The sequence below is a fragment of the Pan troglodytes genome, chromosome 20, assembly GCF_028858775.2.
Source record: "Pan troglodytes isolate AG18354 chromosome 20, NHGRI_mPanTro3-v2.0_pri, whole genome shotgun sequence".
NCBI lineage: Eukaryota > Metazoa > Chordata > Mammalia > Primates > Hominidae > Pan > Pan troglodytes.
The window spans coordinates 63,612,659-63,639,757 of NC_072418.2; positions in this window are offsets into that span (position 1 = coordinate 63,612,659).

Genomic DNA, 27,099 nt, shown 5'->3' on the forward strand with positions numbered 1-27,099 from the left:
ATTTATAGAGATAGTGCTGTAGATAATTCCATCTTTCTACAGATGGCAGTGTAGATATTTCCATGTTTATACAGATGGCGGTGTAGATATTTCCATATTTATACAGATGTCTGTGTAGATATTTACATGTGAATACAGATGGTATTGTAGGTATTTCCATGTTTATACAGATGGTGGTGTAGATATTTCCATGTTTATTCAGATGACTGTGTAGATATATCCATGTTTTTACAGATGGCAGTGTAGATATTTCAATGTTTATAGATATGGAGCTGTAGATATTTCCATGTTTATACAGATTGCGGTGCAGATATTTCCATGTTTGTAGAGATGTCGGTGTTGATATTTCCATCAATACACAGATGACCGTGTAGATATTTCCATGTTTATACAGATGGCGTCGCACATATTTCCATGGATATGTAGATGGCGGTGTAGATATTTTCATGTTTATACAGATAGCGGTGTAGTTATTTCCATGTTTATATAGATAGAGGTGTAGATATTTCCATGTATATATACATGGCTGTGCAGATATTTCCAAGTTTATACAGATGTCGGTGTAGATATTTCCATGTTTATACAGATAACTTTGTAAGTATTTCCATGTTTATACAGATGGCGGTGTAGATATTTCGATGTTTATAGAGATAGCAGTGGAGTTATTTCCATGTTTATACAGATAGCGGTGTAGATATTTCCACGTTTATACTGATCACGGTGTAGATATTTCCATGTTTATAGAGATGGCGGTGTAGATATTTCCAGGTTCATAGAGATAGCTGTGTTGATTTTTCCATGTTTATAGAGATAGCGGTTGGATATTTCCATGTTTATACAGATAGGGGTGTAGATATTTCCATGTTTATACAGATGGCGGTGTAGATATTTCCATGTTTATACAGATCCCGGTGTAGATATTTCCATGTTTATACAGATCACGGTGTAGATATTTCCATGTTTATATAGATCATGGTGTAGATATTTCCATGTTTATACAGATCGCGGTGTTGATATTACCATGTTTATAGGGATAGTGGTGCAAATATTTCCACATTTATACAGATAGCGGTGAGGTTATTAGCATGTTTATACAGATACCGGTGTAGATATTTCCATCTATAAACAGATGTCTGTGTATATATTTCCATGTTTAAACAGATGACGGTGTAGATATTTCCTTGTTTATACAAATAGCGGTGTAGTTACTTCCATGTTTATACAGATCACGGTGTAGATATTTCCTTGTTTATACAAATAGCGGTGTAGATATTTCCATGCTTATACAGATAGCTGTGTAGATATTTCCTTCTTTATACAAATAGCGGTGTAGATATTTCCATGTTTATACAGATCACGGTGTAGATATTTCCTTGTTTATACAAATAGCGGTGTAGTTATTTCCATGTTTATACAGATAGCGGTGTAGATATTTCCATGTATATACAGATGGCTGTGTAGATATTTCCATATTTATACTGATGGCTGTGTAGATGTTTCAATGTTTATACAGATGACTTTGTAGGTATTTCCATGTTTATACAGATGGCGGTGTAGATATTTCCATGTTTACAGAGATAGCTGTGTAGATATTTCCATGTTTATACAAATAGCGGTCTAGATATTTCCATGTTTATACAGATCGCGGTGTAGATATTTCCATGATTATACAGATCGCGGTGTAGATATTTTCATGTTTATACAGATAGCGGTGTAGATATTTCCATGTTTTTACAGATATCGGTGTAGATATTTCCATGTTTACACAGATTGCGATGTAGATATTTCCATCTTTCTACAGAAGGCATTGTAGATATTTCCATGTTTATACAGATGGTTGTGTAGATATTTCCATGTTTATATAGATGGTGGTGTAGATTTTACCATGTTTATACAGATAGCGGTGTAGATATTTCCATGTTTATAAAGATAGCGGTGTAGATATTTCCATGTTTATACAGATAGCGGTGGAGATATTTCCCTCTTTATACAGATAGCGATGTACATATTTCCATGTTTATACAGATATCGGTGTAGATATTTCCATGTTTATACAGATAGCAGTGTAGATATTTCCATGTTTATACAGATGGCTCTGTAGATATTTCCATGTGTGTACAGACGGCGGTGTAGTTATTTCCATGTTTATACAGATGGCGCTGTAGATATTTCCATGTTTATACAGATGGTAGTGTAGATATTTCCATGTTTATACAGATATCAGAGTAGATATTTCCAGGTTTACAGAGATAGAGGTGTAGGTATTTCCATCTTTGCACAGATTGCGGTGTAGGTTTTGCCAAATTTACACAGATAGCGGTGTAGATATTTCCAAGTTTACACAGATAGCTGTGTAGATATTTCCATGTTTACAGAGATAACATTGTAGGTATTTCCATGTTTATACAGATGGCGGTGTAGATAAATCCATGTTTCTGAAGATGGCGGTGTAGATATTTTCATGTTTATAGAGATGGAGGTGTAGATATTTCCATGTATGTAGAGATAGCGGTGTAGATATTTTCATGTTTATACAGACTGCGGTGTAGATATTTCCATGTTTCTACAGATGGCAGTGCAGATATTTCCTTGTTTATACAGACAGCGGTGTAGATATTTCCATGTTTATACATGTAGCCGTGTAGATATTTCCATGTTTACAGAGATAGCGGTGTAGATATTTCCATCTTTGCACAGATTGTTGTGTAGATATTTCCATGTTTATGCAGATAGCTGTGTAAATATTTCAAAGTTTACACAGATAGCTGTGTAGATATTTCCGTGTTTACACACATAGCGTGGTAGATATTTCCATGTTTATACAGATTGCGGTGTAGATATTTCCATGATTATACTGATAGCGGTGTAGATATTTCCATGTTTCTACAGACAGCGGTGTAGATATTTCCACGTTTATACAGATGGCCGTGTAGATATTTCCATCTTTCTACAAATGGCAGTGTAGTTATTTCCATGTTTATAGAGATGGCGGTGTAGATATTTCCATGTTTATATAGATGGCAGTGTAGATATTTTCTTGTTTATGTAGATGGAGTTGTAGATATCTCCATGTTTAAAGAGATGGCGGTGTATATATTTCCATGTTGATGGAGATAGCAGTGTAGATATTTCCATGTTTATAGAGATAGCGGTGTAGTTATTTCCATGTTTATAGGGATAGCGGTGTATATATTTCCAGGTTTCTACAGATAACTGTGTAGATATTTCCATGTTTGTACAGATGGCATTGTAGATATTTCCATGTTTATAGAGATAGCGGTGTAGATATTTTCATGTTTATACAGATTGTGGTGGGGATATGTCCATGTTTATACAGATAGCAATGGAGATATTTCCAAGTTAATGCACATAGCGGTGTAGATATTTCCATGTTTATACAGATAGCGGTGTAGATATTTCCATGTGTATACAGATGGCTGTGCAGATATTTCCATGTTTATACAGAGTTCTCTGTACATATTTCCATGTTTATATAGATGAGAGTGTAGATATTTCCAGGTTTATACAGATGACTGTGTAGATATTTCCATGTTAATACAGATGACGGTGTAGATATTTCCATGTTTATAGAGATAGCGGTGTAGATAGTTCCATGTTTATAGAGATAGCGGTGTAAATATTTCCATATTTATACAGATAGTGGGGTAGATATTTCCATGTTTATACAGAGAGCGGTGTAGATATTTCCATCTTATTTCAGAGAGTGCTGTACATATTTCCATGTTTATACAGATCACTGTGTAGATATTTCCATGTTTATACAGATAACGTTGTAGATATTTCCATCTTTATACAAACGTTGGTGTAGATATTTCCATGTTCCTACACATGACTGTGTAGTTATTTCCATGTTTATACAGATGGCGGTGTAGATATTTCCATATTTATAGAGATAGCAGTGTAGATATTTCCAGGTTTCTACAGAGAGCGGTGTAAATATTTCCATGTTTATACAGATCGTGGTGTAGATATTTCCATGTTTATACAGATACCGGTGTAGATATTTCCAAGTTTATACAGACTGCAGTGTAGATATTTCTATGTTTATACAGATAGCGGTGTAGATGTTTCCATGTTTGTACTGATGGCGGTGTTCATATTTCCATCTGTACACAGATTGCCGTGTAGATATTTCCATCTTTATACAGATGGCGTTGTAGATATTTCCATGGATATGCAGATGGCATTGTGGATGTTTCCATGTTTATAGAGATAGCGGTGTAGGTTTTTCCATGTTTATACACATAGCGGTGTAGATATTTCCATGTTTATATTGATGGCGTTGTAGATATTTCCATGTTTATACCGATAGCGGTGTTGGTATTTCCACGTTTATACAGATAGTGATGTAGATAATTCCATGTTTATTCAGCTCGCAGTTCAGATATTTATATCTTTATACAGATGGTATTGTAGATATTTCCTTATTCACACAGATGGCGGTGTAGATGTTTCCATGTTTATACAGAAGGAGGAGTAGTTAGTTCCATGAGTATGGAGATGGCAGTGTAGATATTTTCATGTTTATAGAGATTGCGGTGTGGATATTTCCATGTTTATAGAGATAGCAGTGTAGATATTTTCATGTTTATACAGATGGCTGTGTAGATATTTCCATGTGTATACAGACGGCATTGTAGATATTTCCATGTTTATACAGATGACTGTATAGGTATTTCCATGTTTTTACACATGGCAGTGCAGATATTTTCATGTTTATAGAGATGGCGGTGTAGATATTTCCATGTTTATAGAGATAGTGGTGTAGGTATTTCCATATTTGTACATGTGGCGGTGATGATATTTCCATGTATACACCGATGGCCGTGTAGATATTTCCATGTTTATACAGATGGCGGCGTAGATATTTCCATGGATATGCAGATGGCAGTGTAGATATTTCCATATTTATACAGATAGCGGTGTAGATATTTCCATGTTTACACAGATGGTGTTGTAGATATTTCCGTGTTTATACTCATGGCGGTGTAGATATTTCCATGTTTATACAGATCCCGGTGTTGATATTACCATGTTTATAGGGATAGCGGTGCAAATATTTCCTCATTTATACAGTTAGAGGTGTAGTTATTAACATGTTTATACAGATAGTGGTGTAGATTTTTCCATCTATAAACAGATGTCTGTGTAGATATTTCCATGTTTAAACAGATGGTGGTGTAGATATTTCCTTGTTTATACAAATAGTGGTGTATATATTTCCATGTTTATACAGATAGCGGTGTAGATATTTCCATGTATATACACACGGCTGTGTAGATATTTCCATGTTTACACAGATGGCTGTGTAGATATTTCCACGTTTATACAGATAGCGGTGTAGATATTTCCATGTTTTTACAGATAGCAGTGTAGATATTTCCATCTTTATTCAGAGAGTGCTGTATATATTTCCATGTTTATACAGATCACTGTGTAGATATTTCCATGTTTATACAGATAACGTTGTAGATATTTCCACGTTTATACAAACGGTGGTGTAAATATTTCCATGTTCCTACACATCACTGTGTAGTTATTTCCATGTTTATACAGATGGCGGTGTAGATATTTCCATATTTATAGAGATAGCACTGTAGATATTTCCAGGTTTATACAGATAGCGGTGTAAATATTTCCATGTTTATACAGATCGCGGTGTAGATATTTCCATGTTTATACAGATCGCAGTGTAGATATTTCCATGTTTATACAGATGGCGGTGTAGATATTTCCATGTTTATACAAATAGCGCTGTAGATATTTCCATGTTTACACAGAAGGCGGTGTAGATATTTCCATGTTTATAGAGATGGCGGTGTAGATATTTCCATGTTTATAGAGATAGCAGTGTAGATATATCCATGTTCATAGAGATAGCAGTGAGGATATTTCCATGTTTATACAGATAGCAGTGTAGATATTTCCATTTTTATAGAGATAGCGGTTTAGATATTTCATATTTATACAGATAGTGGTGTAGATATTTCCATGTTTATACAGATTGCGGTGTAGCTATTTCCATGTTTATACACATGACCGTGTGGGTATTTCCATGTTTATACAGATGGCTTTGTAGTTATTTCCATGTTTATAGAGATAGCAGTGCAGATATTTCCATGTTTGTACAGATGGCGGTGTAGATAAATCCATGTTTCTGAAGATGGCGGTGTAGATATTTTCATGTTTATAGAGATGGAGGTGTAGATATTTCCATGTATGTAGAGATAGCGGTGTAGATATTTTCATGTTTATACAGACTGCGGTGTAGATATTTCCATGTTTATACGTGTAGCCGTGTAGATATTTCCATGTTTACAGAGATAGCGGTGTAGATATTTCCATCTTTGCACAGATTGTTGTGTAGATATTTCCATGTTTATGCAGATAGCTGTGTAAATATTTCAAAAGTTTACACAGATAGCTGTGTAGATATTTCCATGTTTACACACATAGCGTGGTAGATATTTCCATGTTTATACAGATTGCTTTGTAGATATTTCCATGATTATACTGATAGCGGTGTAGATATTTCCATGTTTCTACAGACAGCGGTGTAGATATTTCCACGTTTATACAGATGGCGTTGTAGATATTTCCATCTTTCTACAAATGGCAGTGTAGTTATTTCCATGTTTATAGAGATGGCGGTGTAGATATTTCCATGTTTATATAGATGGCAGTGTAGATATTTTCTTGTTTATGTAGATGGCGTTGTAGATATCTCCATGTTTAAAGAGATGGCGGTGTATATATTTCCATTTTGATGGAGATAGCAGTGTAGATATTTCCATGTTTATAGAGATAGCGGTGTGGTTATTTCCATGTTTATAGAGATAGCGGTGTATATATTTCCATGTTTCTACAGATAACTGTGTAGATATTTCCATGTTTGTACAGATGGCATTGTAGATATTTCCATGTTTATAGAGATAGCGGTTTAGATATTTTCATGTTTATACAGATTGTGGTGGAGATATGCCCATGTTTGTACAGATAGCAATGGAGATATTTCCAAGTTAATGCACATAGCGGTGTAGATATTTCCATGTTTATACATATAGTGGTGTAGATATTTCCATGTGTATACAGATGGCTGTGCAGATATTTCCATGTTTATACAGAGTTCTCTGTAGATATTTCCATGTTTATATAGATGAGAGTGTAGATATTTCCAGGTTTATACAGATGACTGTGTAGATATTTCCATGTTAATACAGATGACGGTGTAGATATTTCCATGTTTATAGAGATAGCGGTGTAGATAGTTCCATGTTTATAGAGATAGCAGTGTAAATATTTCCATATTTATACAGATAGTGGGGAAGATATTTCCATGTTTATACAGAGAGCGGTGTAGATATTTCCATCTTATTTCAGAGAGTGCTGTACATATTTCCATGTTTATACAGATCACTGTGTAGATATTTCCATGTTTATACAGATAACGTTGTAGATATTTCCATCTTTATACAAACGTTGGTGTAGATATTTCCATGTTCCTACACATGACTGTGTAGTTATTTCCATGTTTATACAGATGGCGGTGTAGATATTTCCATATTTATAGAGATAGCAGTGTAGATATTTCCAGGTTTCTACAGAGAGCGGTGTAAATATTTCCATGTTTATACAGATCGTGGTGTAGATATTTCCATGTTTATACAGATACCGGTGTAGATATTTCCAAGTTTATACAGACTGCAGTGTAGATATTTCTATGTTTATACAGATAGCGGTGTAGATGTTTCCATGTTTGTACTGATGGCGGTGTTCATATTTCCATCTGTACACAGATTGCCGTGTAGATATTTCCATCTTTATACAGATGGCGTTGTAGATATTTCCATGGATGTGCAGATGGCAGTGTGGATGTTTCCATGTTTATAGAGATAGCGGTGTAGGTTTTTCCATGTTTATACACATAGCGGTGTAGATATTTCCATGTTTATATTGATGGCGTTGTAGATATTTCCATGTTTATTCCGATAGCGGTGGTGGTATTTCCACGTTTATACAGATAGTGATGTAGATAATTCCATGTTTATTCAGCTCACAGTTCAGATATTTATATCTTTATACAGATGGTATTGTAGATATTTCCTTATTCACACAGATGGCGGTGTAGATGTTTCCATGTTTATACAGAAGGAGGAGTAGATAGTTCCATGATTATGAAGATGGCAGTGTAGATATTTTCATGTTCATAGAGATTGCGGTGTAGACATTTCCATGTTTATAGAGATAGCAGTGTAGATATTTACATGTTTATACAGATGGCTGTGTAGATATTTCCATGTGTATACAGACGGCATTGTAGATATTTCCATGTTTATACAGATGACTGTATAGGTATTTCCATGTTTTTACACATGGCAGTGCAGATATTTTCATGTTTATAGAGATGGCGGTGTAGATATTTCCATGTTTATAGAGATAGTGGTGTAGGTATTTCCATATTTGTACATGTGGCGGTGATGATATTTCCATGTATACACAGATGGCCGTGTAGATATTTCCATGTTTATACAGATGGCGGCGTAGATATTTCCATGGATATGCAGATGGCAGTGTAGATATTTCCATATTTATACAGATAGCGGTGTAGATATTTCCATGTTTACACAGATGGTGTTGTAGATATTTCCGTGTTTATACTCATGGCGGTGTAGATATTTCCATGTTTATACAGATCCCGGTGTTGATATTACCATGTTTATAGGGATAGCGGTGCAAATATTTCCTCATTTATACAGTTAGAGGTGTAGTTATTAACATGTTTATACAGATAGTGGTGTAGATTTTTCCATCTATAAACAGATGTCTGTGTAGATATTTCCATGTTTAAACAGATGGTGGTGTAGATATTTCCTTGTTTATACAAATAGCGGTGTATATATTTCCATGTTTATACAGATAGCGGTGTAGATATTTCCATGTATATACACACGGCTGTGTAGATATTTCCATGTTTACACAGATGGCTGTGTAGATATTTCCATGTTTATACAGATGACTTTGTAGGTATTTCCATGTTTATACAGATTGCAGTGTAGATATTTCCATGTTTATTGAGATAGCTGTGTAGATATTTCCATGTTTATACAGATAGCGGTGTAGATATTTCGATGTTTATACAAATCGCGGTGTAGATATTTCCATGTTTATACAGATCGCGGTGTACATATTTCCATGTTCGTACACATGACTGTGTTGGTATTTCCATGTTTATACAGATGGCTTTGTAGATATTTCCATGTTTATACAGATCGCGGTGTTGATATTACCATGTTTATAGGGATAGCGGTGCAAATATTTCCACATTTATGCAGATAGCGGTGTAGTTATTAGCATGTTTATACAGATAGCGGTGTAGATATTTCCATGTATAAAGAGATGTCTGTGTATATATTTCCATGTTTAAACAGCTGGCGGTGTAGATATTTCCTTGTTTATACAAATAGCGGTGTAGTTGTTTCCATGTTTATACAGATCACGGTGTAGATATTTCCTTGTTTATGCAAATAGCGGTGTAGTTATTTCCATGTTTATAGAGATAGCGGTGTAGATATTTCCTTGTTTACAAATAGCAGTGTAGATATTTCCAAGTTTATACAGATCACGGTGTAGATAATTCCTTGTTTATACAAATAGCGGTGTAGTTATTTCCATGTTTATACGGATAGCGGTGTATATATTTCCATGTATATACAGATGGCTGTGTAGATATTTCCATGTCTAGACAGATGGAGGTGTAGATATTTCCATGTTTATAGAGATAGCTGTGTAGATATTTCCATGTTTATACACATAGCGGTGTAGATATTTCCATGTTTATATAGATGGTGGTGTAGATATTACCATGTTTATACAGATAGCGTTGTAGATATTTACATGTTTATACAGATCGTGGTGAAGATATTTCCATGTTTATACAGATCCCTGTGTAGATATTTCCATGTTTATACAGATCGCAGTGTAGATATTTCCATGTTTATAAAGATAGTGGTTTAGATATTTCCATGTTTATACAGATAGCGGTCTAGATATTTCCATGTTTATACAGATGGCGGTGTAGATATTTCCATGTTTATAGAAATGGCGGTGTAGATATTTCCATGTTCATTGAGATAGCGGGGTAGATATATCCATGTTCATAGAGATAGCAGTGAGGATATTTCCATGTTTATACAAATAGCAGTGTAGATATTTCCATTTTTACAGAGATAGCGGTTTCGATATTTCATATTTATACAGATAGCGGTGTAGATATTTCCAGGTTTATACAGATTGCGGTGTAGATATTTCCATGTTTATACAGATAGCGGTGTAGATATTTCCACGTTTATACAGATGGCGGTGTAGATATTTCCATCTTTCTACAAAGGGCAGTGTGGATATTTCCATGTTTATAGAGATGGCGGTGTAGATATTTCCATGTTTATATAAATGGCAATGTAGATATTTTCTTGTTTATGTAGATGGCGTTGTAGATATCTCCATGTTTAAAGAAATGGCGGTGTCTATGTTTCCATGTTGATGGAGATAGCGGTGTAGATATTTCCATGTTTATAGAGATAGCGGTGTAGTTATTTCCATGTTTATAGAGATAGAAGTGTAGATATTTCCATATTTCTCCAGATGACTGTGTAGATATTTCTATGTTTGTACAGATGGCAGTGTAGATATTTCCATGTTTATACAGATGACTGTATAGATATTTCCATGTTTTTACACATGGCAATTCAGATATTTCCATGTTTATAGAGATAGAGGTGTAGATATTTCCATGTTTGTACAGATGGCGGTGTTGATATTTCCATCAATACTCAGAAGGCGGTGTAGATATTTCCATGTTTATACAGATGGCGGCGTATATATTTCCATGGATATGCAGATGGTGGTGTAGATATTTCCATGTTTATACAGATAGCGGTGTAGATATTTCCATGTTTACACAGATGGTGGTGTAGATATTTCCGTTTTTATACACATGGCGGAGTAGGTACTTCCATCTTTATGGAGATGGCTGTGTAGATATTTTCATGTTTATAGAGATGGCGGTGTAGATATTTTCGTATTTATAGAGATAGTGCTGTAGATAATTCCATCTTTCTACAGATGGCAGTGTAGATATTTCCATGTTTATACAGATGGCGGTGTAGATATTTCCATATTTATACAGATGTCTGTGTAGATATTTCCATGTGAATACAGATGGTATTGTAGGTATTTCCATGTTTATACAGATGGTGGTGTAGATATTTCCATGTTTATTCAGATGACTGTGTAGATATATCCATGTTTTTACAGATGGCAGTGTAGATATTTCAATGTTTATAGATATGGAGCTGTAGATATTTCCATGTTTATACAGATTGCGGTGCAGATATTTCCATGTTTGTAGAGATGTCGGTGTTGATATTTCCATCAATACACAGATGACCGTGTAGATATTTCCATGTTTATACAGATGGCGTCGCACATATTTCCATGGATATGTAGATGGCGGTGTAGATATTTTCATGTTTATACAGATAGCGGTGTAGTTATTTCCATGTTTATATAGATAGAGGTGTAGATATTTCCATGTATATATACATGGCTGTGTAGATATTTCCAAGTTTATACAGATGTCGGTGTAGATATTTCCATGTTTATACAGATAACTTTGTAAGTATTTCCATGTTTATACAGATGGCGGTGTAGATATTTCGATGTTTATAGAGATAGCAGTGGAGTTATTTCCATGTTTATACAGATAGCGGTGTAGATATTTCCACGTTTATACTGATCACGGTGTAGATATTTCCATGTTTATAGAGATGGCGGTGTAGATATTTCCAGGTTCATAGAGATAGCTGTGTTGATTTTTCCATGTTTATAGAGATAGCGGTTGGATATTTCCATGTTTATACAGATAGGGGTGTAGATATTTCCATGTTTATACAGATGGCGGTGTAGATATTTCCATGTTTATACAGATCCCGGTGTAGATATTTCCATGTTTATACAGATCACGGTGTAGATATTTCCATGTTTATATAGATCATGGTGTAGATATTTCCATGTTTATACAGATCGCGGTGTTGATATTACCATGTTTATAGGGATAGTGGTGCAAATATTTCCACATTTATACAGATAGCGGTGAGGTTATTAGCATGTTTATACAGATACCGGTGTAGATATTTCCATCTATAAACAGATGTCTGTGTATATATTTCCATGTTTAAACAGATGACGGTGTAGATATTTCCTTGTTTATACAAATAGCGGTGTAGTTACTTCCATGTTTATACAGATCACGGTGTAGATATTTCCTTGTTTATACAAATAGCGGTGTAGATATTTCCATGCTTATACAGATAGCTGTGTAGATATTTCCTTGTTTATACAAATAGCGGTGTAGATATTTCCATGTTTATACAGATCACGGTGTAGATATTTCCTTGTTTATACAAATAGCGGTGTAGTTATTTCCATGTTTATACAGATAGCGGTGTAGATATTTCCATGTATATACAGATGGCTGTGTAGATATTTCCATATTTATACTGATGGCTGTGTAGATGTTTCAATGTTTATACAGATGACTTTGTAGGTATTTCCATGTTTATACAGATGGCGGTGTAGATATTTCCATGTTTACAGAGATAGCTGTGTAGATATTTCCATGTTTATACAAATAGCGGTCTAGATATTTCCATGTTTATACAGATCGCGGTGTAGATATTTCCATGATTATACAGATCGCGGAGTAGATATTTTCATGTTTATACAGATAGCGGTGTAGATATTTCCATGTTTTTACAGATATCGGTGTAGATATTTCCATGTTTACACAGATTGCGATGTAGATATTTCCATCTTTCTACAGAAGGCATTGTAGATATTTCCATGTTTATACAGATGGTTGTGTAGATATTTCCATGTTTATATAGATGGTGGTGTAGATTTTACCATGTTTATACAGATAGCGGTGTAGATATTTCCATGTTTATAAAGATAGCGGTGTAGATATTTCCATGTTTATACAGATAGCGGTGGAGATATTTCCCTCTTTATACAGATAGCGATGTACATATTTCCATGTTTATACAGATATCGGTGTAGATATTTCCATGTTTATACAGATAGCAGTGTAGATAATTCCATGTTTATACAGATGGCTCTGTAGATATTTCCATGTGTGTACAGACGGCGGTGTAGTTATTTCCATGTTTATACAGATGGCGCTGTAGATATTTCCATGTTTATACAGATGGTAGTGTAGATATTTCCATGTTTATACAGATATCAGTGTAGATATTTCCAGGTTTACAGAGATAGAGGTGTAGGTATTTCCATCTTTGCACAGATTGCGGTGTAGGTTTTGCCAAATTTACACAGATAGCGGTGTAGATATTTCCAAGTTTACACAGATAGCTGTGTAGATATTTCCATGTTTACAGAGATAGCATTGTAGATATTTCCGTGTTTATACAGATTGCGGTGTAGCTATTTACATATTGACACAGATAGCGGTGTAGATATTTCCAATATTAAACAGGTAGCGGTGTAGAAATTCCCATGTTTATACAGATCGCTTTGTAGACATTTCCGTTTTTCTACTGATGTCAGTGTAGATATTTCCAAGTTTATACAGATGGCAGTGTAGATATTTCCATGTTTATAGAGATAGCGGTGTAGATATTTCCATGTTTGTACAGATGGCGTTGTTGATATTTCCATCTATACACAGATGGCCTTGTAGATATTTCCATGTTTATACAGATGGCGGCGTAGATATTTCCATGGACATGCAGATGGCAGTGTAGATATTTCCATGTTTATAGAGATTGAGGTGTAGATATTTCCATGTTTATATACATCACGGTGTAGATATTTACATGTTTATACAGATCGCAGTGAAGATATTTCCATGTTCATACAGATAATGGTGTAGATATTTCCATGTTTATACAGATCGCGGTGTTGATATTACCATGTTTATAGGGATAGCGGTGCAAATATTTCCACATTTATGCAGATAGCGGTGTAGTTATTAGCATGTTTATACAGATAGCGGTGTAGATATTTCCATGTATAAACATATGTCTGTGTATATATTCCCATGTTTAAACAGATGGCGGTGTAGATATTTCCTTGTTTATACAAATAGCGGTGTAGTTATTTCCATGTTTATACAGATAGCGCTGTAGATATTTCCATGTATATACAGATGGCTGTGTAGATATTTCCATGTTTATACAGATGGCTGTGTAGATATTTCCAAGTTTATACAGATGGCTGTGTACATATTTCCATGTTTATGCAGATGACTTTGTAGGTATTTCCATGTTTATACAGATGGCGGTGTAGGTATTTTGATGTTTATAGAGATAGATGTGTAGATATTTCTATGTTTATACAGAAAGCGGTGCAGATATTTCCATGTTTATACAGATGCCTATGCCGATATTTCCATATTTATACAGAGGGCTTTGTAGATATTTCCATGTTTATACAGATGGCAGTGTAGATATTTCCATGTTCCTACACATGACTGTGTAGCTATTTCCATGTTTATAGAGATGGCTTTGTAGATATTTCCATGTTTATAGAGATAGCAGTGCAGATATTTCCATGTTTATACAGATAGCGTTGTAAATATTTCCATGTTTATACAGATCGTGTTGTAGATATTTCCATGTTTATACAGATACCGGTGTAGATATTTCCATGTTCATACAGAACGCAGTGTAAATATTTCCATGTTTTTACAGATAGCGTTGCAGATATTTCCATGTTTGTACAGATGGCGGTGTTGATATTTGCATCTATACATAGATGACCGTGTAGATATTTCCATGTTTATACAGATGGCGGTGCAGATATTTCTATTGTTATGTAGATGGCGGTGTAAATATTTCCATGTTTATACAGATACCGGTGTAGTTATTTCCATGTTTATATAGATAGCGGTGTAGATAATTCCATGCATATACACATGGCTGTGTAGATATTTCCATGTTTATACAGATGGTGGTGTAGATATTTCCATGTTTATACAGATAACTTTGTAAGTATATCCATGTTTATACAGATGGTGGTGTAGATATTTCGATGTTTATAGAGATAGCAGTGGAAATATTTCCATGTTTATACAGATACCGGTGTAGATATTTCCATGTTTATACTGAGCGCGGTGTAGATATTTCCATGTTTATAGAGATGGCGCTGTAGATATTTCCATGTTCATAGAGATAGCGGTGTTGATTTTTCCATGTTTATAGAGATAGTGCTGTGGATATTTCCATGTTCATACAGATAGGGGAGTAGATATTTCCATGTTGATAGAGATGGCGGTGTTGCTATTTCCATGTTTATACAGATCACGGTGTAGGTATTTCCATGTTTATACAGATCGCGGTGTTGATATTACCATGTTTACAGGGATAGCGGTGAAAATATTTCCACATTGGTACAGATAGCGGTGTAGATATTATCATGTTTATACAGATAGCGGTGTAGATATTTCCATGTATAAACAGATGTTTGTGTATATATTTCCATGTTTAAACAGATGGCGGTGTAGATATTTCCTTGTTTACACAAATAGCGGTGTAGTTATTTCCATGTTTATACAGATAGCGGTGTAGATATTTGCATGTATATACAGATGGCTGTGTAGATATTTCCATGTTTATACAGATGGCTGTGTAGATATTTCCATGTTTATACAGATGGCGAAGTAGTTAGTTCTATGTTTATGGAGATGGAAATGTAGATATTTTCATATTTTTAGAGATAGCGGTGTAGATATTTCCATGTTTATAGAGATAGCAGTGTAGATATTTACATGTTTATACAGAAGGCTGTGTAGATATTTCCATGTGTATACAGATGGCATTGTAGATATTTCCATGTTTATAAAGATGACTGTATAGGTATTTCCATGTTTTTACAGGTGGCAGTGCAGATATTTCCATGTTTATACAGATAGCTCTGTAGATATTTCCATGTTTATACAAATGGCGGTGTAGATATTTCCATGTTTATAGAGATGGCGGTGTAGATATTTACATCTTTATAGAGATACCGGTGTAGATATATCCATGTTCATAGAGATAGCAGTGAGGATATTTCCATGTTTATTCAGATAGCAGAGTAGATATTTCCATTTTTATAGAGATAGCGGTTTAGATATTTTATATTTATACAGATAGCAGTGTAGATATTTCCATGTTTATACACATTGCGGTGTAGATATTTCCATGTTTATTCAGATGACTGTGTAAATATTTCCATGTTTTTACAGATGGCAGTGTAGATATTTCAATGTTTATAGTGATGGCGCTGTAGATATTTCCATGTTTATACAGTTAACAGTGGAGATATTTCCATATTTATACAGACAGCATTGAAGATATTTCCATGTTTATACACATAGCGGTGTACATATTTCCATGTTTATAGAGACAGCGGTGTAGGTATTTCCATGTTTATACAGATAGCGGTGCAGATATTTCCATGTTTATACAGATGCCTATGCAGATATTTCCATATTTATACAGAGGGCTGTGTAGATATTGCTATGCTTATACAGATGGCAGTGTAGATATTTCCATGTTCCTACACATGACTGTGTAGGTATTTCCATGTTTATACAGATGGCTTTGCAGATATTTCCATGTTTATAGAGATAGCGGTCAGATATTTCCATGTTTATACAGATAGCGGTGTATATATTTCCATGTTTATACAGATCGTGGTGTAGATATTTCCACGTTCATACAGATACCGGTGTAGATATTTCCCTGTTTATACAGACCGCAGTGTAGATATTTCCATGTTTGTACAGATGGTGGTGTTGATGCTTCCATCTATACACAGATTGCTGTGTAGGTATTTCCATGTGTATACAGATGGCATTGTAGATATTTCCATGTTTATACAGAAGGTGGTGTAGATATTTCCATGTTTACACAGATGACTCTATAGGTATTTCCATGTTGATACAGATGGCGGTGTAGATATATCCATGTGTATAGAGATAGCGGTGTAGATATTTCCATGTTTATACTTATCGTGGTGTAGATATTTCCATGTTATAGAGATGGCGGTGTAGATATTTCCATATTCATAGGGATGGCGGTGTAGATATTTCCATGTTTATACAGATCACGGTGTAGATATATCCTTGTTTATACAAATAGCGGTGTTGTTATTTCCATGTTTATACAGATAGCGGTGTAGATATTTCCATGTATATACAGACGGCTGTGTAGATATTTCCATGTTTATACAGATGGCTGTGTAGATATTTCCATGTTCATACAGATGACTTTGTATGTATTTCCATGTTTATACAGATGGCGGTGTAGATATTTCCATGTTTATAGAGATAGCTGTGTAGATATTTCCATGTTTATACAGATAGCGCTGTAGATATTTCCATGTTTATACAGATCGCGGTGTAGATATTTCCAAGTTTACACAGATTGCGGTGTAGATATTTCCATCTTTCTACAGATGGCATTGTTGATATTTCCATGTTTATAGAGATGGCGGTGTAGATATTTCTATGTTTATACAAATGGTGGTGTAGATATTACCATGTTTATACAGATAGCGGTGTAGATATTTCCATCTTTCTACAGATGGCATTGTAGATATTTCCATGTTTATATAGATGGCTGTGTAGATATTTCCATGTTTATACAGATGACTTTGTAGGTATTTCCATGTTTATACAGATGGCAGTGTAGATATTTCCATGTTTGTACAGATGGCGGTGTTGGTGTTTCCATATTTATACAGATAACGGTGTAGAAGTTTCCATGTTTATACAGATATCGGTGTAAATATTTCCATGTTTATACAGATAACGGTGTAGATATTTCCATGTTTATAGAGATAGCGGTGTAGATATTTCCATATTTATACAGATAGCGGTGTAGATATTTCCATGTTTATACATACCGCGGTGTAGATAATTCCATGTTTATACAGATAGCGGTGCAGATATTTCCATGTTTGTACAGATGGCGGTGTTGGTATTTCCATCTATACACAGATGACCGTGTACATATTTCCATGTTTATTCAGATGGCGGCGCAGGTATTTCCATTGATATGTAGATGGCGGTGTAGATATTTCCATGTTTATTCAGATAGCGGTGTAGTTATTTCCATGTTTATAAAGATAGCGGTGTAGGTATTTCCATGTATATACACATGGCTCTGTAGATATTTCCATGTTTATACAGATGGCGGTGTAGATATTTCCATGTTTATACAGATGGCGGTGTAGATATTTCGATGTTTATAGAGATAGCAGTGGAGATATTTCCATGTTTATACTGATCATGGTGTAGGCATTTCCATGTTATAGAGATAGCAGTGTAGATATTTCCACGTTTGTACAGATGGCGGTGGTGATATTTCCATCTATACACAGATAGCCGTGTAGGTATTTCCATTTGTATACAGATGGCATTGTAGATATTTCCATGTTTATACAGATGGTGGTGTAGATATTTCCATGTTTATACAAATGACTGTATAGGTATTTCCATGTTTTTACAGATGGCATTGTAGATATTTCCATGTTTATACAGATAGCAGTGTAGATATTTCCATGTTTATACAGATGGCGGTGTAGATATTTCCATGTTCATTGAGATGGCGGTGTAGTTATTTCCATGTTCATTGAGATAGCGGTGTAGGTATTTCCATATTTATACAGATAACGGTGTAGATATTTCCATGTTTATACAGATAGCAGTGTAAATATTTCCATGTTTATACAGATCACGGTGTAGTTATTTCCATGTTTATAGAGATAGAGGTGTAGATATTTCCATGTTTATACAGATAGTGGTTTAGATATATCCATGTTTATACAGACCGCGGTGTAGATATTTCCATGTTTATACAGATAGTGGTGTAGGTATTTCCATGTTTGTACAGATGGCGGTGTTGATATTTCCATCTATACACAGATGACCGTGTAGATATTTCCATGTTCATACAGACGGCTGCGCAGATATTTCCATGGATATGTAGATGGCGGTGTAGATATTTCCATGTTTATACAGATAGCGGTGTAGTTATTTCCATGTTTATATAGATAGCGGTGTAGATATTTCCATGTATATACACATGGCTGTGTAGATATTTCCATGTTTAGACCGATAACTTTGTAAGTATTTCCATGTTTATACAGATGGCGGTGTAGATATTTCGATGTTTATAGAGATAGCAGTAGAGATATTTCCATGTTTATAGTGATATCGGTGTAGATATTTCCACGTTTATACTGATCGCGGTGTAGATATTTCCATGTTTATAGAGATGGTGGTGTAGATATTTCCATGTTCATAGAGATAGCGGTGTTGATTTTTCCATGTTTATAGACATAGCGGTGTGGATATTTCCATGTTTATACAGATTGGGGTGTAAATATTTCCATGCATATAGAGATGGCAGTGTAGATATTTCCATGTTTATACAGATCACGGTGTAGATATTTCCATGTTTCTACAGATCGCGGTGTAGATATTTCCATGTTTAAACAGATCATGGTGTAGATATTTCCATGTTTATACAGATCGTGGTGTTGATATTACCATGTTTATAGGGATAGCGGTGCAAATATTTCCACATTTATGCAGATAGCGGTGTAGTTAGTAGCATGTTTATACAGATAGCGGTGTAGATATTTCCGTGTATAAACAGATGTCTGTGTATATATTTCCATGTTTAAACAGATGGCGTTGTAGATATTTCCTTCTTTATACAAATAGTGGTGTAGTTATTTCCATGTTTATACAGATAGCGGTGTACATATTTCCTTGTTTATACAAATAGCAGTGTCGATATTTCCATGTTTATAGAGATCACGGTGTAGATATTTCCATGTTTATAGAGATAGCGGTGTAGATATTTCCATGTATATACAGACGGCTGTGTAGATATTTCCATGTTTATACAGATGGCTGTGTAGATATTTCCATATTTATACAGATGACTTTGAAGGTATTTCCATGTTTATACAGTTGGCCGTGTAGATATTTCCATGTTTATAGAGATAGCTGTGTACATATTTCCATCTTTATACAGATAGCGGTGTAGATATTTCCATGTTTATACAGATAGCGGTGTAGATATTTCCATGTTTATACAGATCGTGGTGTAGATATTTCCATGTTTGTACAGACAGCAGTGAATATATTTCCATGTTTATACACATAGCTGTGTACATATTTAGATGTTTATGGAGACAGTGGTGTAGGTATTTCCATGTTTATACAGATAGCGGTGTAGATATTCCCATGTTTATAGAGATAGCGGTGTAGATATTTCCATATTTATACATATAACGGTGTAGATACTTCCATGTTTATACAGACCGCACTGTAGATATTTCCATGTTTATAGAGATAGCCGTGTAGATATTTCCATGTTTGTACAGATGGCGGTGTTGATGTTTCCATCTATACACAGATTGCCGTGAATGTATTTCAATGTTTATACAGATGGCATTGTAGATATTTCCATGTTTATACAGATGGTGGTGTAGATATTTCCATGTTTATAGAGATGACTGCATAGGTATTTTCATGTTTTTACAGATGGCATTGTAGATATTTCCATGTTCATAGAGATAGCAGTGTAGCTATTTCCATGTTTATACAGATGGCGGTGTAGATATTTCCATGTTTATAGAGATAGCGGTGTAGATATTTCCATATTTATAGAGATAACGGTGTAGATATTTCCATGTTTATACAGATAGACGTGTAAATATTTCCATGTTTATACAGATCACGGTGTAGATATTTCCATGATTATAGAGATAGTGGTGTAGATATTTCCATGTTTATACAGATAGCGATGTAGATATTTCCATGTTTTTACAGACCGCGGTGTAAATATTTCCATGTTTATACAGAAAGCGGAGTAGTTATTTCCATGTTTATATAGATAGCGGTGTAGATATTTCCATTAATATACTCATGGCTGTGTAGATATTTCCATGTTTATACAGAGGGCGGTGTAGATATTTCCATGTTTATAGAGATGGCGGTGTGGATATTTCCATGGTTATACAGATCACGGTGTAGAAGTTTCCATATTCATACAGATCATGGTGTAGATATTTCCATGTTTATACAGATCGCGGTGTTGATATTACCATGTTTATAGGGTTAGCGGTGCAAATATTTCCACATTTATACAGATAGTGGTGTAGTTATTAGCATGTTTATACAGATAGCCATGTAGATATTTCCGTGTATAAACAGATGTCTGAGTATATGTTTCCGTGTTTAAACAGATGGCGGTGTAGATATTTCCTTGTTTGTACAAATAGCGTTGTAGTTATTTCCATGTTTATATAGATAGCGGTGTAGATACTTCCTTGTATATACAGATGGCTGTGTAGATATTTCCATGTTTATACAGATGGCTTTGTAGATATTTCCATGTTTATACAGATGACTTGGTAGGTTTTTCCATGTATATACAGATGGCGGTGTAGATATTTCCATGTTTATAGAGATAGCTTTGTAGATATTTCCACGTTTATACAGATAGCGGTGTAGACATTTCCATGTTTATACAGATCGCGGTGTAGATATTTCCATGTTTATACACATCACGGTGCAGATATTTCCATGTTTATACAGATCGCGGTGTAGATATTTCCATGTTTATAGAGATAGCGGTGTAGATATTTCCATGTTTATACAGATAGCGCTGTAGATATTTCCATGTTTATACAGATGGCGGTGTAGTTATTTCCATGTTTATAGAGATGGCAGTGTAGATATTTCCATTTTTATAGAGATAGCCATGTAGATATGTCCATGTTCATAGAGATAGCAGTGTAGATATTTCCCTGTTTACACAGATAGCAGTGTAGATATTTCCATTTTTATAGAGATAGTGGTTTAGATATCTCATATTTATACAGATAGCGGTGTAGATATTTCCATGTTTATACAGATGGCTGTGTAAATATTTCCATGTTTATACAGATGACTTTGTAGGTATTTCCATGTTTATACAGATGGTGGTGTAGGTATTTCCATGTTTATAGAGATAGCTGTGTAGATATTTCCATGTTTATACAGATAGCGGTGTAGATATTTCCATGTTTATACAGATCACAGTTTAGATATTTTCATGTTTATACAGACAGCAGTGGAGATATTTCCATGTTTATACACATAGCGGTGTACATATTTCCATGTTTATAGAGACAGCGGTGTAGGTATTTCCATGTTTATACAGATAGCGGTGTAGATATTTCCATGTTTATACAGACCACGGTGTAGATATTTCCATATTTATACAGATAGCGGTGCCGATATTTCCATGTTTGTACAGATGGCGGTGTTGATATTTCCATCTATGCAATGATGACCGTGGAGATATTTCCATGTTTATACAGTATCGGTGTAGATATTTCCATGTTTACACAGATAGCTGTGTAGATATTTCCAAGTTTACGCAGTTAGCTGTGTAGATATTTCCATGATTACAGAGATAGCATTGTATATATTTCCATGTTTATACAGATAGCGGTGTAGATATTTCCATGTTTATACAGATAGCGGTGTAGATATTTCCATGTTTATACAGATAGCGGTGGAGATATTTCCATGTTTATAGAGATAGCTTTGTAAATATTTCCATGTTTATACAGATAGCGGTGTAAGTATTTCCATGTTTATAGAGATAGCGGTGTAGATATTTCCATGTTTATAGAGATAGCGGTGTAGATATTTCCATGTTTATAGAGATAGCTTTGTAAATATTTCCATGTTTATACAGATAGCGGTGTAAGTATTTCCATGTTTATAGAGATAGCGGTGTAGATATTTCCATGTTTATACAGATAGCGGTGTAGATATTTCCACATTTATACTTATAGCGCTGTAGATATTTCCAGGTTTATAGAGTTAGCGGTGTAGATGTTCCCACGTTTATAGAGATAGCGGTGTAGATATTTCCATGTTTATGCCGATAGCGGTGTAGATATTTCCATGTTCGTAGAGATGGCGGTATAGTTCTTTCTAAGTTTATAGAGATAGCGGTGTAAATATTTCCATGTTTATAGAGATGGTGGTGTAATTATTTTCATGTTTATAGAGATAGCGGAGTAGATATTTCCATGTTTATACAGATAGCGGTGTTGGTATTTCCATGTTTATACAGATAGCGGTGTAGATATTTCCATGTTTATACAGCTCGAGGTGTAGATATTTCCATCTTTATACAGATGGCCGTGTAGATATTTCCATGTTTATACAGATAGCGGTGTAGATATTTCCAAGTCTATAGAGATAGCGGTGTAGTTATTTCCATATTTATACAGATTGCGGTGTAGATATTTCCATCTTTATACAGATGGCGGTGTAGATATTTCCATGTTTATACAGATGGCAGTGAAGTTATTTCCATGTTTATACAGATAGTGGTGTAGATATTTCCATGTTTATACAGATGGCGGTGTAGATACATCCATGTTTCTGAAGATGGCGGTGTAGATATTTTCATATTTATAGAGATGGAGGTGTAGATATTTCCATGTATATAGAGATAGCAGTGTAGATATTTTCATGTTTATAGAGAAAGCGGTGTAGGTATTTCCATGTTTATAGAGATAGCGGTGAAGATAATTCCATATTTATACAGATAGCGGTGTACGTATTTCCATGTTTATACAGATTGCGGTGTAGATAATACCATGTTGCTGCAGAAGGCGGTGTAGATATTTCCTTGTTTATACAGACTGCAGTGTAGATATTTCCATGTTTATACAGGTAGTGCTGTAGATATTTGCAAGTTTACAGAGATAGCGGTGTAGTTATTTCCATCTTTGCACAGATTGCCGTGTAGATGTTTCCATGTTTACGCAGATAGCTGTGTAGATATTTCCAAGTTTACGCAGATAGCTGTGTAGATATTTCCAAGTTTACACAGATAGCTGTGTAGATATTTCCATGTTTACACACATACCGTGGTTGATATTTCCATGTTTATACAGATAGCGGTGTAGATATTTCCATGTTTATACTGATAGCGGTGAAGATATTTCCCTGTTTATACAGATAGCGATGTAGATATTTCCATGTTTATACAGACGGCAGTGTAGATATTTCCATGTTTATACAGATAGCGGTGTAGATATTTGCATGTTTACACAGATAGCGGTGTAGATATTTCCATCTTTGCACAGATTGCGGTGTAGGTATTGCCAAATTTACACAGAAAGCGTTGTAGATATTTCCAAGTTTACACAGATCGCTGTGTAGATATTTCCATGTTTACAGAGATAGCATTGTAGATATTTCCATGTTTATACAGATTGCGGTGTAGTTATTTCCATGTTGATACAGATAGTGGTGAAGATATTTCCATGTTTGTACAGGTAGCGGTGTTGAAATTCCCATGTTTATACTGATCGCTTTGTAGACATTTCCATCTTTCTACAGATGTTAGTGTAGATATTTCCAAGTTTATACAGATGGCAGTGTAGATATTTCCATGTTTATACAGATGTCTGTGTAGATATTTCAATGTTTATGCAGATGGCGTTGCAGATATTTCCATGTTTATAGGGATGGCTCTGTAGATATTTCTATGTTTATAGAGATAGCGGTGTAAATATTTCCATGCTTATAGAGATGGTGGTGTAAGTATTTTCATGTTTATAGAGATAGCGGTGTAGATATTTCCATGTTTATAAAGCTCACGATGTAGATATTTCCATCTTTATACAGATGGCAGTGTAGATATTTCCATGTTTATACAGATAGCGGTGTAGATATTTACATGTCTATACAGGTAGCGGTGTAGGTATTTCCATATTTATACAGATTGCGGTGTAGATATTTCCATCTTTATACAGATGGCGGTGTAGATATTTCCACGTTTATACACATGGCAGTGAGGATATTTCCATGTTTATACAGATAGTGGTGTAGATATTTCCACGTTTATACAGATGGCGGTGTTGATACATCCATGTTTCTGAAGATGGCAGTGTAGATATTTTCATGTTTATAGAGATGGCGGTGTAGATATTTCCATGTATATAGAGATAGCGGTGCAGATATTTCCATGTTAATACAGATAGCGGTGTAAATATTTCCATGTTTATACAGATCGTGGTGTACATATTTCCATGTTTATACAGATACCGGTGTAGATATTTCCATGTTTATACAGATCGCAGTGTAGATATTTCCATGTTTATAGAGATAGCGGTGTAGATATTTCCATGTTTGTACAGATGGTGGTGTTGATGTTTCCATCTATACACAGATTTCCGTGTAGTTATTTCCATGTGTATACAGATGGCATTGTAGATATTTCCATGTTTATACAGATGGTTGTGTAGATATTTCCATGTTTATACAGATGACTGTATAGGTATTTCCATGTTTTTACAGATGGCATAGTGGATATTTCCATGTTTATAGAGATAGCGCTGTGGATATTTCCATGTTTATACAGATAGGGGTGTAGATATTTCCATGTTTATAGAGATGGCGGTGTAGATATTTCCATATTTATACAAATCACGGTGTAGATATTTCCATGTTTATACAGATCATGGTGTAGATATTTCCATGTTTATACAGATAGTGGTGTTGATATTACCATGTTTATAGGGATAGCGGTACAAATATTTCCACATTTATACAGATAGCTGTGTAGTTATTATCATGTTTATACAGATAGCGGTGTAGATATTTCCATGTATAAACAGATATCTGTGTATATATTTCCATGTTTAAACAGATGGCGGTGTAGATATTTCCTTGTTTATACAAATAGCGGTGCAGTTATTTCCATGTTTATACAGATAGCAGTGTAGATATTTCCATGCATATACAGATGGCTGTGTAGATATTTCCATGTTTATACAGATGGCTGTGTAGATATTTCCATGTTTATAGAGATGACTTTGTAGATATTTCCATGTTTATACAGATGGCGGTGCAGATATTTCCATGTTTATAGAGATAGCTGTGTAGATATTTCCATGTTTATACTGATCGCGGTGTAGATATTTCCATGTTTATAAAGATAGCGTTGTAGATATTTCCATGTTTATACAGATAGCGCTGTAGATATTTCCATGTTTATACAGATGGCGGTGTAGATATTTCCATGTTTATAGAGATGGCGGTGTAGATATTTCCATGTTTATAGAGATATCGGTGTAGATATATCCATGTTCATAGATATAGCAGTGAGGATATTTCCATGTTTATTCAGATAGCAGTGTAGATATTTCCATTTTTATAGAGATAGCGGTTTAGATATTTCCTATTCATACAGATAGCGGTGTAGATATTTCCATGTTTATACAGATTGCCGTGTAGATATTTCCATGTTTATTCAGATGACTGTGTAGATATTTCCATGTTTTTACAGATGGCAGTGTAGATATTTCAATGTTTATAGAGATGTCACTGTAGATATTTCCATGTTTATACAGATAACGGTGGAGATATTTCCATGTTTATACAGACAGCAGTGGAGATATTTCCATGTTTATACACATAGCGGTGTACATATTTCCATGTTTATAGAGACAGCGGTGTAGGTATTTCCATGTTTATACAGATAGCGGTGCAGATATTTCCATGTTTATACAGATGCCTATGCAGATATTTCCATATTTATACAGAGGGCTGTGTAGATATTTCTATGTTTATACACATGGCAGTGTAGATATTTCCATGTTGCTACACATCACTGTGTATTTATTTCCATGTTTATACAGATGGCTTTGTATTTATTTCCATGTTTATAGAGATAGCGGTGCAGATATTTCCATGTTTATACAGATAGCGGTGTATATATTTCCATGTTTATACAGATCGTGGTGTAGATATTTCCATGTTCATAGAAATACCGTTGTAGATATTTCCCTGTTTATACAGACCACAGTGTAGATATTTCCATGTTTGTACAGATGGCGGTGTTGATGTTTCCATCTATACACCGATTGTCGTGTAGGTATTTCCATGTGTATACTGATGGTATTGTAGATATTTCCATGTTTATA